The sequence below is a fragment of the Grammomys surdaster genome, unplaced genomic scaffold (assembly GCF_004785775.1).
Source record: "Grammomys surdaster isolate TR1022 unplaced genomic scaffold, NIH_TR_1.0 126115, whole genome shotgun sequence".
Classification (NCBI taxonomy): domain Eukaryota; kingdom Metazoa; phylum Chordata; class Mammalia; order Rodentia; family Muridae; genus Grammomys; species Grammomys surdaster.
The window spans coordinates 5,238,538-5,251,533 of NW_021620923.1; the positions used below are offsets into that span (position 1 = coordinate 5,238,538).

General features: G+C 36.6%; 1 non-coding gene across 1 annotated transcript; it reads left to right on the top strand.

The window, feature by feature from the left end:
* Positions 1–536: 536 nt before the first annotated feature.
* On the top strand, positions 537–674 carry LOC114611561. Its single transcript, XR_003709861.1, has one exon. It is a non-coding gene; the product is annotated as a small nucleolar RNA SNORA48 (small nucleolar RNA).
* Positions 675–12,996: the final 12,322 nt, after the last annotated feature.

The following is a 12,996-nucleotide window of genomic DNA, read 5'->3' on the forward strand; positions in this document are numbered from 1 at the left end:
ACAGCTCCCAGGGTCTAAACCACCAGCCTGGGAGCACTTAGGGGGGGATCCAGGGCTTCAGCTGAATATGTAAAAGTGGAGGGCCCTGCTGGGCATAGGTGGAAGAAGAGAACCTTGACCTCATGAAGGCTGGATGCCCCAGGGGGTGGGAATTTTGAGGGTGGGGAGGTGGGAGTGGGGGGGTGTAGATAGAGGTTACATCCACAGAGAAGAAGGAGGAGGGGCGAGGGGATTGGGGGTTCCGAGGGGGTGGTGGGGGATGGGGTAAGGGGACAACATAGGAAATGTAAATAAATCATCCAATAAAAAAGAAAGAAAAAAAACAAAAAAAAAAGAAAAAAGAGGAAAGGAAAGAAAAACAGGAGAGTGAACAGGAGAATATACAGGAGCAGGAGTGCGTAAGGCATAGAAAGAGGGTGTAAATAAAGGGGGAGGGAAGTAAGGTAAAAGAGAAAACAGGATGATACTAGAATGTACGCTGAAATGTGCTAGAGATAATCAATTATGTTTGCACAGATTAAGAACGGTTTAAACACCCTCCCTGGCAATGAGCAAATAGATACCTTGATGGTGATGTTCTTATTCAGTCAGGGGCATAGTAGATGGCAGTCCTTTGTTCATCTTAGCTTGATGTCTGGCTTGCTGGCCAAAGGATTTATGCCTAGGACACACGAAAATCAAATCAAATCAAAGTCAAGCCACCTTAGAGGAGAAAGAGAGACAGAGACATATATTTCATCATGCAACGAGGACGTGAGGATCAGGAAAGATACCCACAGTCCTACTTTCCACCCCACATCACAGGCAGGCCTTAGAAACCTGCTTAGAGCCACAGCCTACAGCACAGAATGTTGTAGAGCACAGCCTACAGCAGTAGTTGTCACCCAAGGACCTGACAACCTTGAGGCCAGCCTGCAGTAGGGACTGCCACAATCTGAGAGTATGTGGTCAGTTTTGAAAAGGAATGGAAGTGGAGACTCTAGGGTGGAGAGGAATAAAGTGTTGTGAATAGTCAGTCCATCAACTGGACCCACGCTGAAGGCAATACCTGGGTTTGTGAATATGCAGCAACAGAGGTTGGTGCCAATCTCTATGGATAATATTTCCACTAGAGAGCATGGGACACTCTTTTTCTGGGCAGCAACCTGGAACCATGTTGATTTCCAGTGGCAGTGCAGAACTGACTCAACCCCTCATGGGCTGCTGCATGCTGTAGAGTGAAAATAAAGAGCAGGGTGATGCCCTTTCCCCTTCCCCGCTTACTACATAATGATATTGGGGAGAGTTAGTCCCAAGGGCATGAGAGCTCGAGGGCTATCCCTCCCCCATCACTGGCTGTAGCACTTTGAGAGTGGGCCATGCACCTCGCCTGGGAAACACAATAGAGCTGTCCTCAACGGCAATGGGAAAGGCACTGGTGAGCCAGCACCAAGGTTGTGAAAACTGGAGCTATGCCTCACCCTCTTCCAGGATGTAACACTTAGGAGAATGAGTCCCAAGCCTTGACTGGGCAGCTTAGAGTGGAGCTGTATCTGGAGGCATAGGTGCTGGTGGGCAAAGAGCATGGAGAGCAAGGGAGTTGGGGAGCAGAGCCTGCCTCCTCCTGGTGGAGTTATTGGGTGGTCTAGCCTGAGCAGAGCTTGAGATCTTACTTTACTGGTGGAGATAAGTGAGAGAAGATTAGCTTAACAGCTCAGCTACTTCCCCCGCCTAGATCCAGGGCTTTGAGTTGGCACACCCCAATATCTACATCATCTAAAATTTGTGAGACACATCAAATGGCCAGTTCTGCTGATCCAAAGCTGCTGGATCTCCACGACCTAGAGAAACAGTATAACCAGAGAAGTCCTGGATTCAAGATGTCACAGAAAACGAGACATCGAACTCATTGCAGTGAACATTTGCAAGTGATGATGTATCGACAGAGATATAACTGTGGGACACACTAAAATAGTACAACTTTCACGATGAGATATTTTTCGAAGGGTTGTTTGCTTGTATGTGTATGTGTTTTATTTTATGCGGGAGGTTGCAAGAGGGAAGGGTAGATATGAGGGGTTAGAGAGATGAGCAGGATTGGGGTGCATGATGTGAAACTCACAAAGAACCAATAAAAGTTTGGTGATGTAGGTCCCCAAATATTTCTGTATGTCTGATGATTGGTTTCTCTCTTAATGTGCTTGAGAAAATGGAACTTTGACCCACGTATAATTTGCTTTGTTATTCTGCCTGAAGGTGAGGTGCACAGGCAACCATTTTAAATTCAACCCTGCTATTTTCTGTGCCATAGTTAAAACAGGCATTTGTCTCTGGCTCCATCATATTTCCTCTGTCACTGTCTATGACACTGTGGCAAGATATAATTTTATATGCTTCATAATTTCTGACTGGTAATGGTTTATATTGTAGGAAAAGGTCTTTTCATTATTACGGCTATTGTTGCTTGTTTTAATATCATGTTCTCATGGAGAGGCAGGGGAATTACTTTATCATTGTTCTTTATAGTGAATAAATCTGTGATTTAGTTAACATGGTAGTTAAAGGTGACCAAATAGATGTTGCATCAGCAGATGAATGGCAGGACAGATATGAAACCCTGGCTCACAGCAAAGCGTGTCTGTAGTGAACATAGCCAGAAGTCAGCCCAGATGGTGGTTAAACTTCATGATTCATGTTCCCACGCTTGAGTGCAGAACTTCAGCTTCCATATCTGACAACTCTCCCCATCCCAAATCTCTTCTAGAATCCAGTATCGCTGTGAGACTAAGTGGTAACGGGCTTGATTGAAACTGCTGTCATCGATGTACCTGCTTTTTATGGCAAGACTCAGAGATTAGACTGTTATTTATCATGCACCCAGTGAGACAAAGAATCTGGAGTTGCTATTTTTTTCATGCCACACAAATTAGAGCAGATATGTTGAAAAGATAATATACTGTACAGCTGGGTCAATCTTCCAGGCCAAAATGGAATGTCAAAGTGTCAGTTGTAATAATTGTAAGATACATTATGATTAAATGGACTTCCATCTGGAGCTTTGGCAGAAGAATTATGCCTTGAGAAATTAGGCCTGGACACATATAACTCAAAGGGCTGTCGGGCACTTGGTGGTGGGTAACCTCAGAGCACATTCAACGTGCTTCACAGTCAAATTCATATTGATGCTCTCTGTCGGCATTTGGCATTCTGCTGAGATGCTACTATGATAGGTATAACTTAATCTGTCTATGAAAATGACATAGGAACTTCTAGATGATCCAAATTACTAAGGTAGTTTAAAATATACACAACTATCTGTTTTAGCATACCCTCAAACAAATTGTTTTTAAATCGATTATAATTTTCATTTTGATGTCAAAGAACAGTAAAATTATGTCTGTATCATCTCATAACATTAAAAATTTCTTACAAATGCATGACTGTTATAGGACAATATAAATGATTCATTTGGTAAAATTACTTGTTATACAAACCTGAAAAACCTGAACTCAGATGCCTGCAACTCATATAAGGCTAGATGCTGTGTAGCATCTGTAATCCTACTATACCTAAAGTGAGACAGGCAAATGAATCTCCTAGAAGACTATACGGTCATGAGCTGGACATAAGAAGTAAGGTCACAAACAACACAACAGATCCTTTTTCAAACAAAGAGGAAAGCTAGGACCAACATAAGAGGCTGTCGTTTGACTTCCACACGTATTGCATAGCAAGTACTTAGTTCATATAAAAATATGCATTACATGTGTCAGAAGCACATATACAGAAATAAGTAAATAAATATTTGTCAAAAGAAATTTGTACTTCTTGCCTTGAAATTACATTGATAGGCCACTTAGGTACTATTGCCTTTTTAATACAATTTAATGTAATAGTTTATGAAATTCCTATCCAGAGGTTAATGCAATGTTTAAAAATTTAAACTTAATCTCAGTCAATAATAGTTTTAATCACTTTCCACTTGTAATAGATGTGATTCTATGGGGAAATTGGAAGAGTACATAGTGAGGGGAAGGAAAGAGAAGGACAGAAATGAGAATACAGGGGAGAGACAGCAAAATGTAAGGCTTCATAATGGAACAGTATTGATACTCAATAGAAGCTGGTATACATATGATCTAAATGAGATTGTCAAAACCAAATTCTGGGCGACAAATATCCGTAACTGGACATGCTTTTACATTAAATAAAGTTTCCAGTACTGGGACTAGATAACATTTAACAGTTGGCCAAAAGTGTCCATGGAAACCTGCAAACAATCACAATCCAGCTTACAGCCAAGACTATAATTTGGTCTCCATGGGTAGCAAAGCCTTATAGCTGAAGACAATATCTACATAAGTTGGAGATATTAATCTGGTACCTACATAGAACCTTCATCCCTTAATGGTGCTCGCAGATTCTCTGCATGTGACCAAAGAATAAAGAATGCCACCAAACCAGCTACAAATCCTTCAGTCTGTGAGAGTGACCTGTCGGCGAGATACACTGGTCCAACAGTGGCACAAAACTTGTCGAGCAATCATCCAATATCTAATCCATTTTCATGAGGTAGAGTCCACTTGGGTGACTAAGACCTAGGACTAGATAGCCCATGGACCTAGGATGAAACAAAATAGTTATGATCTGCTTAAGGAACTTAGCAATAAAAATGACTCTTACTGCATCTGATGCTTTGCCATCATCAGAGAAGCTTCTTTCCGTAGCAGGTGGGAATGATTGCAGAGTTCCACCGCTAGACAGTATGCAGAAATTGAGAGAAGTTGAAAAACTCTGTCTTAAACTGGATATCTCCATCAAATCCTTTCCTTCAGGGCTAAGGTAACCCTAGAGAAGTGAAGGCAAAAAGTGTATAAGAGCCAGATGAAATAGAGGATATCAGTAAACAAGACCTTCTCAGAACTAAAGGATCAATGCACATATGATCTTACAGAGACTGAGGCAGCATGTACAGGGTCTTCAACAATTTATACCAGATGGAACTCTAGAGCTGCAGGGAGAGATGAACACATAGCACATCCCTAACAAAGACACTATCTCTAATTAATAGCTACTATTGAGTGAAAATTTATTTTTCTCCAAAGGAATTTCAATGGGAAAAAAAACTACTCTTAAGGACAGAGTACATGCTCAACAGTAAAATAGGTCACCAAGAAAGTTGGTGGTTCCAACCCTCATAATGTCTTTTGTTCTTCCTTCCTTCCTTCCTTCCTTCCTTCCTTCCTTCCTTCCTTCCTTCCTTCCTTCCTTCTTTCATTCATTCTTTCTTTCTTCTTTCATTCCCTTCTTTCTGTCATTTTCTCTCTCTCTTTTCAACACTACAAGCTCTATGACTGTGGGTGTGGTATGTGTTTGTGTATGTGTGTGTGTGTGTGTGTGTGTGTACATCTTCTGGTTTTCTGTTCTTATAAGATTCCAGAACGTCCAACCAATAAAAGCCTGCATCTATATTTATTTTATCACCTTTCCTTGGGACCTTTTCCTTCTGTCTGTTTGTTTGGTCTTATTCTAATGTGTTTCTTTTTGTTTTGCAATATGTGTTGTGTATATTTCAACTAGGTTTCTTTCCTATCAATAGCTGATTTAATAACTTCCAAAGACTAGAATAGGAAGGACAGCTCATTACAACACTGGAAGAAGTCAAAAGAACATGTTTAAAATACCAAATATTTATGAACAATCTCCAATTTATGTGTTTTCATATTTGTAGTCTATTCTCAATGAGAGACTAAGGAGTACCTTTCCTGAATTATGGTATCACAATTTTTTTCATATATGTATCATATTTTGTTTGAAGAATAGTGAATAATCACAGATAAAATCATCACATAATATATAATAGGTATTGTCATATTGAAAAGTATATATTTCTCAAGCATTTTACTTTTTTCTAACTTCTTTATCTATATAGATTTTACCTAAGCAAATATATTGTGTTCTTAGGTGTTTTTTCCAAATCATTTCTTCTATATTCTCATCTTGTTATTTTGAATTTACCTCTTCTTTTCTTGCTGATTTTCTAGCTTGTGAGAGATGTGGAAAATATGGAAATGAGTTCTGGCAAAGGCTTTCTGAGATCCCCTGTTACAAAGATGTAAAATAGATAAGGCCATGAAACAAAATGTCCTTCTGAGTGCTGGCAATTGAAGTCCAAATTCTATTGCAGTTACAGCAGATTCTTCTTCAAGAAAAAAGATTATATTGTGGTTCATGCAGCTGTTCCAACAGATTGCCTTCTTGTGTGAACTACAAGAAGATGTACAAAGTGGATGTTTGTAAGGGAAATCTGAAGGTAATTACTTCTTAATTAAGAAAATGTTTTTTCCGTGATACCAAATCACAAGGCAAGAAAACAGAATCAAATGGATAAAGAGATTTGAAAACAACAAAGCAATGATATGCCTTTGAAAAATATTAAAAATACAAAAGTGAGTATAGAGAAATAAGAAATTCAAAGAGAGACCTCACAGGAGATAAGTTGTATCAGGTGTAAAACCTGCCATTCTGTTTTATCCCTTCTATGACATTTATTATAAGTGGCTGGTGACCTGTCAGCTAAGTATTATGTACACATGGAAACTATAAGAAAGTTTTAGATCTTTCAGCAAAACAGTTGGGAACAAAGCCCAGGTTTTCAAGTTAATTTTAAGCATGACTGTATTACAAACAATGGTGTTAGCACTAAACAGATCTTCAAAACCTTCTGTAAAAATTTGCTAATTAATCCTTGCACTGTTGATAAATAATGCTTCTATTTCCTATAGTCCAAAAGAAACAATTTATCCACTACGATATTCTCTGATGTTTCTAAATCTTAGAGACTACTTAAGTCATAACTTTCACTTTGTCTTATATCTTCATATATGCAAAGCACAAATGCACTTGGACTTCAAAAATATTTGACCATAAATATTTATGCCTAGATAATATTCTCATACCAATAGATATAAGATAGCAAGAGTAAGCATGCTCATTGGTAGCAGAGACTGTACTATTCCATATTGCAATTGTCATTTAACAACAGATAATCCACCCACCCTACATTAACTTTAGTCTACCAACAACAAATTTGAATTTTACTTGTATAAGTTAGTAGTCCACTAACCATTTTTACATTATTATGTGCACAATGTTGTAATTGTCTTTTAACATGATAGTATGCAATCATTATCTCTTCTCAATTAGACAGAACATTCTTCTATCAGTACAAATTAAGTTTTCAATAAATACGTTAAAGTTCTTTAAATCCTTGTGTACTCATTACTTTTGATATAAGATGTGGTCCTGTGGAACTCACTCGCATTTTTCTCTACAGCAACAACAGCAAAAGGACTTGTAAACTGTTTAGAAAAAAAATTATAAAGTAAAAACACACATATATTATCATTTGTGTGGATTTATACAATATGAGTTCCAAGCATTATTATGACTTAATCTATTCAAATCTTTCATCAATTCCGGATTTTTGACAAGATCTATTTGAATCAAGCTAAACAAATTTTGTTGCTCTTTGTTCCTCAGTTGGGTTCCTTGTGTTGGGTTTTGAAAAGGAACAGAAGAGATCTGAGAAGAGAAACCCTAGCCACCATTTATTATAGATTTTCAAAATGTGCTTGAGTCTCCAAATAGCAGCTTATAGACCAGAGATTATTACTCTTGTTTTATTTATAGTTGTTGTGTATATTATAGCTTATTTTATATACAATGGTCACATTATTACAATTGTACATGCTTTGCTTCAGAGTATATGGTACAGTTAAACACTGAAGACTTTTTGTAAATGATTATTGCAAAAAGGTAAAATGGACGTCCTCCTTGGCTGATAGCAGACAGCCAGTGAATACAGGAACCAGAATTGGCAGCTTTAGATGAGAGCCGTGGGGGGCGAATTGACAGTCAGTGTTGTCCAGGATTCTGAGCAGCAGGTTATTCTGCCACAGAGAAAATGAGGACGAATAAAATCTCCAATCAAGTTTATGCAGATAGTTTGACAGAACTGTGGACTAGGGCATTAATAACAAATTGTCTTAAATACTTGTCTTAAAAGTTGAAAAATAAACGTTTCAAACAGGGATCCAACATGTTCCCCCAGAACTCCCATGCCAGCTTCCCCAAATATAATTATATAGCTTGATGTAGCCTAAGTTATCAGGGAGAAAAACTGTCCAGAATATGTAGAGAGTTTTGCATAGTCAGCATTATGCCAAACACTTACCGTCCACTATTAGGAACTTTTTATATTTTATTAAAATTATATCTGTAAATATTACATCATTAGTTTAAGCTGTAAAAAGATTTTTTTCATAATTAGTGTTCATTGTATATGGTACTATAAAATGTGAATATTTTCATTCAAGTATGTAATATGCATTGAGCATACTTACCTGCAAGGAAGAACAACTTTAATATGCCTTCCATTACCTCTTTTATCAAGTCATATGTTTAACCATAGATTCACCTATTAGGTAGATTGGCTAGAAAGCTCCAGGGATAGAGTCTACATACAATACACACACACACACACATGCATACATACACACATACATGTACACACACACACACACACACACAGCAGTGCTGAGATTATATGCAGCCACTGTGCCTAGCTTTTACACAAGTATAAGGAACATAACTCAGCCCATCTGGGTCTCACCGTATAACTTTTGGATATTTCCCCACAGATAGACAGTGCCTACATTGATTTCTGTGTGTAATGCAGTTTTTAATTTGTTCAATTGTTTCTTAAAATGTGTCACAAAACTTGACATTGCTCAGTGCTCTACTTTTGTATAATTGATATTCTCCAAGTTTATAACAAATTTTCCTATGTCTATGTCAATATTTGCATTTTTCAGGTTGATACAGGATAAGAATTTTTTCAGACACAACTTTTCATTTTCATACATTCGTCTAAGATTCTGGACAGAACAAGGGTTTATTTTGAAAGCTTGAGTTACATTTGCACCCTGCTATTCAACTATGGCTTCTAATTAGGCTACATGTACAAAGTGATCATTTAATGGAACAATCGTGTCCTTACAAGTGTTGAAAACTCATCTTCAAGCCTGCCTTTTCTTTCACAACTGTTTCCAATACTTCTCCCTTCACAACTCTATAAGGAGTATTTTAACCTCTTCATTTCAAAGAGACAATGACATAAGTTTTTAAGGAAGCTTCTTATCCCAGCTTTCTTGCAGTTCTATGCCTAGCCTGAATATAAGTTAGAAATTTTATAGTCAAATATAAATTAATTAAATGCCTACAAATTAAATACGATATATTACTTTTCTAAATGAAGTAGAAATGTCTTTCTGAAGACTTTATCTTTTTCATATGCAAAATTAATGATCAAATTTCACAGAGGAGTGCAATGAAAAGATCAACACATTCACTAATAAACTTAAAAGTTAAGTGATAAATATAACAACCAACCTAAAATATCAGCAAAATTGAATGAGGTATTTAGATGTCAAAATATTTTATGGGATTAGAAAATAGATGATTCTTAGAAGCTATTAGGAATGATTTATCTAAATCAAAATACTATGAAATGATTTGTGAGGTGATTTCTTCAACTATCTCTTATATTTTTATGATATTTATCATGTACTTTATAGCAGTTAACTAAGTATGGATATTTGCCATGTCTTTCTTATAAATTTCATGTATCACATGTAAATTGTCTACTTTTAATCAGAAAAGAAAAACAACAAAAATAAATTCATAAAGTGAAACAAACACGCAAACAAAAATGTGTATTTTCCAACTATCTCTACACAAAACAACTTTTCTAGAAAATATTTGCTTACAGATATCTTTTGAAATAACTAAGTGGCATTTGTAAATTTTTACCTCTAAAAACAAGTTTTCATTGGTTTCCAATCTAGGAACCATTTCACAATACTCCCATAGAGTTTTTTGATCAAGTTTGTTGCTTGGTAGTTTTTGGCCCTTTGAATATTTTGACAATTATAAAAGTACATTTACATCACTGTAGTGTCAAATACTAGAGAATTCTATGGTTCTATCTCTGTGGTGACCAACTGTTTACCAATACATTTGGAAAGTGCTCTCAAATTAATGCTACCTCTGAAGCAATATACAACCCCCACATGGTCTTTGAAATTCATTTCTGACACATTAAAACACACCCTTTCCTAATGATACATTTCAAATATGAAATCTTTTTTTTCTTCCAAACAGAGCTTTTCCTGTAAACAAAGTACAAATGGTTATTTGTAGCCTTTCTGACATCCATTTATATTTCTCAAACTGTAGCTACAGAATGTCAAAATAATGGCATGCAAAATGAAAAGAGAAAAAAAGTTTCTCACTGGTTCTTTTGAAAATAGAAGTCATAGGAAGCAGAGTAATAGGGATCGTCCGTGAAGTGCATGTGTACATAATGAAAACGAAAATAGCTCAAGATATTTCTAATAGTGGTTTATAATAAAAGCTCAGTTGGTTCGAAGCAAGTCATATAGGTCAGTTTCCAGGCAGTGACACAAATCAGAAGTTTCTCAGTAGCTTTCAAAAATAACTTTGCTAGGTACTCCCTCAAACTTATAAGTGTTAGCAAGAATCCCTGAGAACTAGATACATATTGATATCCTGCACCATTTCATTTGTATAATTTAGAAAAAAATGACAGTCTTTTGATACCTCAAGTTTCAATAGCACATATTCTAAGAATTAGGAGAAACCTAAAGTAACTTTGAAAATTACCAAGAAACTAAGACAGCCCCAAAATAGTTTATCAGATACTTATTTGTAAGCTCTCTCATCTCCAAAACACAAAAGCGCGACAGGTGAAGTAGAATCCACCTTAAGTCAACAGAAAGTTTCATAATATCAATTGTCAACCCAAAATCTACAGGGTAATCAGAGATAAATTTACACTGATATACTTTTGTTGAATGACCCTTTACCTTTAATTCCATATCTGCAATATGCTCTTTTATTAATTTCTTGGATGTTTTCTCATGCATAAAACAATGTTAACCGATTAAAACAAATCTTTTTTTCCCTTTTTCACTCTTCCCGCCCCATCACCTGCTGACCATCAATTAAAACAAATTTTAACATTTGTTTCTGATTAAGAACAAAGACCTAATACCAATTCTCTTCAAAATATTCCACAAAATAGAAAAGGAAAAAACACTACCCAATTCGTTCGATGAAGCTACAATCACACTCATACCTAAACCTCACAAAGACCCAACAAAGAAAGAGAACTTCAGACCAATCTCCCTTATGAATATCAATGCAAAAATACTCAATAAAGTTCTAGCAAACCAAATCCAAGAACACAACAAAACAATCATCCATCATGATCAAGTGGACTTTATCCCAGGAATGCAGGGATGGTTCAATATTCAGAAATCCATCAATGTGATCCACTATATAAACAAACTCAAATAAAAAAAAAAAACACATGATCATCTCACTAGATGCTGAGACAGCATTTGACAAAATTCAACATCCCTTCATGGTAAAAGTCTTGGAAAGACCAGGAATGTAAGGCCCATACCTAAACATAGAAAAAGCAATATACAGCAAACAAGTAGCCAACATCAAACTAAATGGAGAGAAACTTGAAGCAATCCCACTAAGATCAGAGCTTAGACAAGGCTGCCCACTCTCTCCCTACCTATTCAATACAGTACTGGAAGTCCTAACCAGAGCAATTAGACAACAAAAAGAAGTCAAAAGGATACAAATAGGAAAGGAAGAAGTCAAAATATCACTATTTGCAGGTGATATGATAGTATACTTAAGTGACCCCCAAACTTCCACCAGAGAACTCCTAAACCTGATAAACAACTTCAGCAAAGTGGCAGGTTATAAAATCAACTCAAACAAATCAGTAGCCTTCCTCTACATGAAAGATAAACAGACTGAAAAAGAAATTAGGGAAATGACACCCTTCACAATAGTCGCAAATTATTTAAAATACCTTGGTGTGAATCTACAAGCAAGTGAAAGATCTGTATGAAAAAAAACTTCAAGTCTATGAAGAAAGAAATCAAAGAAGATCTCAGAAAATGGAAAGATCTCCCATGCTCATGGATCAGCAGGATTAATATAGTAAAAATGGTCATCTTGTCAAAAGCAATCTACAAATTCAATGCGATCTCCATTAAAATCCCAACTCAATTCTTCACAGAGTTAGAAAGAGAAATTCTCAAATTTATTTGGAATAACAAATAAATAACCCAGGATAGCGAAAATTATTCTCAACAATAAAAGAACTTCAGGAGGAATCACCATCCCTGACCTCAAGCTGTACTACAGAGCAATAGTGCTAAAAACTGCATGGTATTGGCACAGAGACAGGCAGGAAGATCAATGGAGTAGAATTGAAGACCCAGAAATGAACCCACACACCTATGGTCACTTGATCTTGGACAAAGGAGCTAAAACCATCCAGTAGAAAAAGGACAGCATTTTCAACAAATGGTGCTGGTTCAACTGAAGGACAATTTGTAAAAGAATGCAAATCTATCCATTCTTATTTCCTTGTACAAAGCTTAAGTCCAAGTGGATAAAGGACCTCCACATAACACCAGATACACTGAAACTAATAGAAGAGAAGGTGGGGAAGACCCTCGAATACCTAGGCACAGGGGAAAAAATCCTAAACAGAACACTAATGGCATATGCTCTAAGATCAAGAATTGACAAATGGGGCTTCATAAAATTGCAAAGATTCTGTAAGGCAAAGGACACTGTAATAGGACAAAATGGCAACCAACAGATTGGGAAAAGATCTTTACCAATCACACATCCGAAAGAGGACTAATATCCAATATATACAAAGAACTCAAGAAATTAGACTCTAGACAACTAAATAGCACTGTTTAAAAATGGGATATAGAGCTAAACAAAGAAATCTCAGCTGAGGAAATGTGAATGGCCGAGAAGCACCCAAAGAAATGTTCAGCATCCTTAGTCATGAGGGAAAGAAATGTTCAGCATCCTTAGTCATGAGGGAAA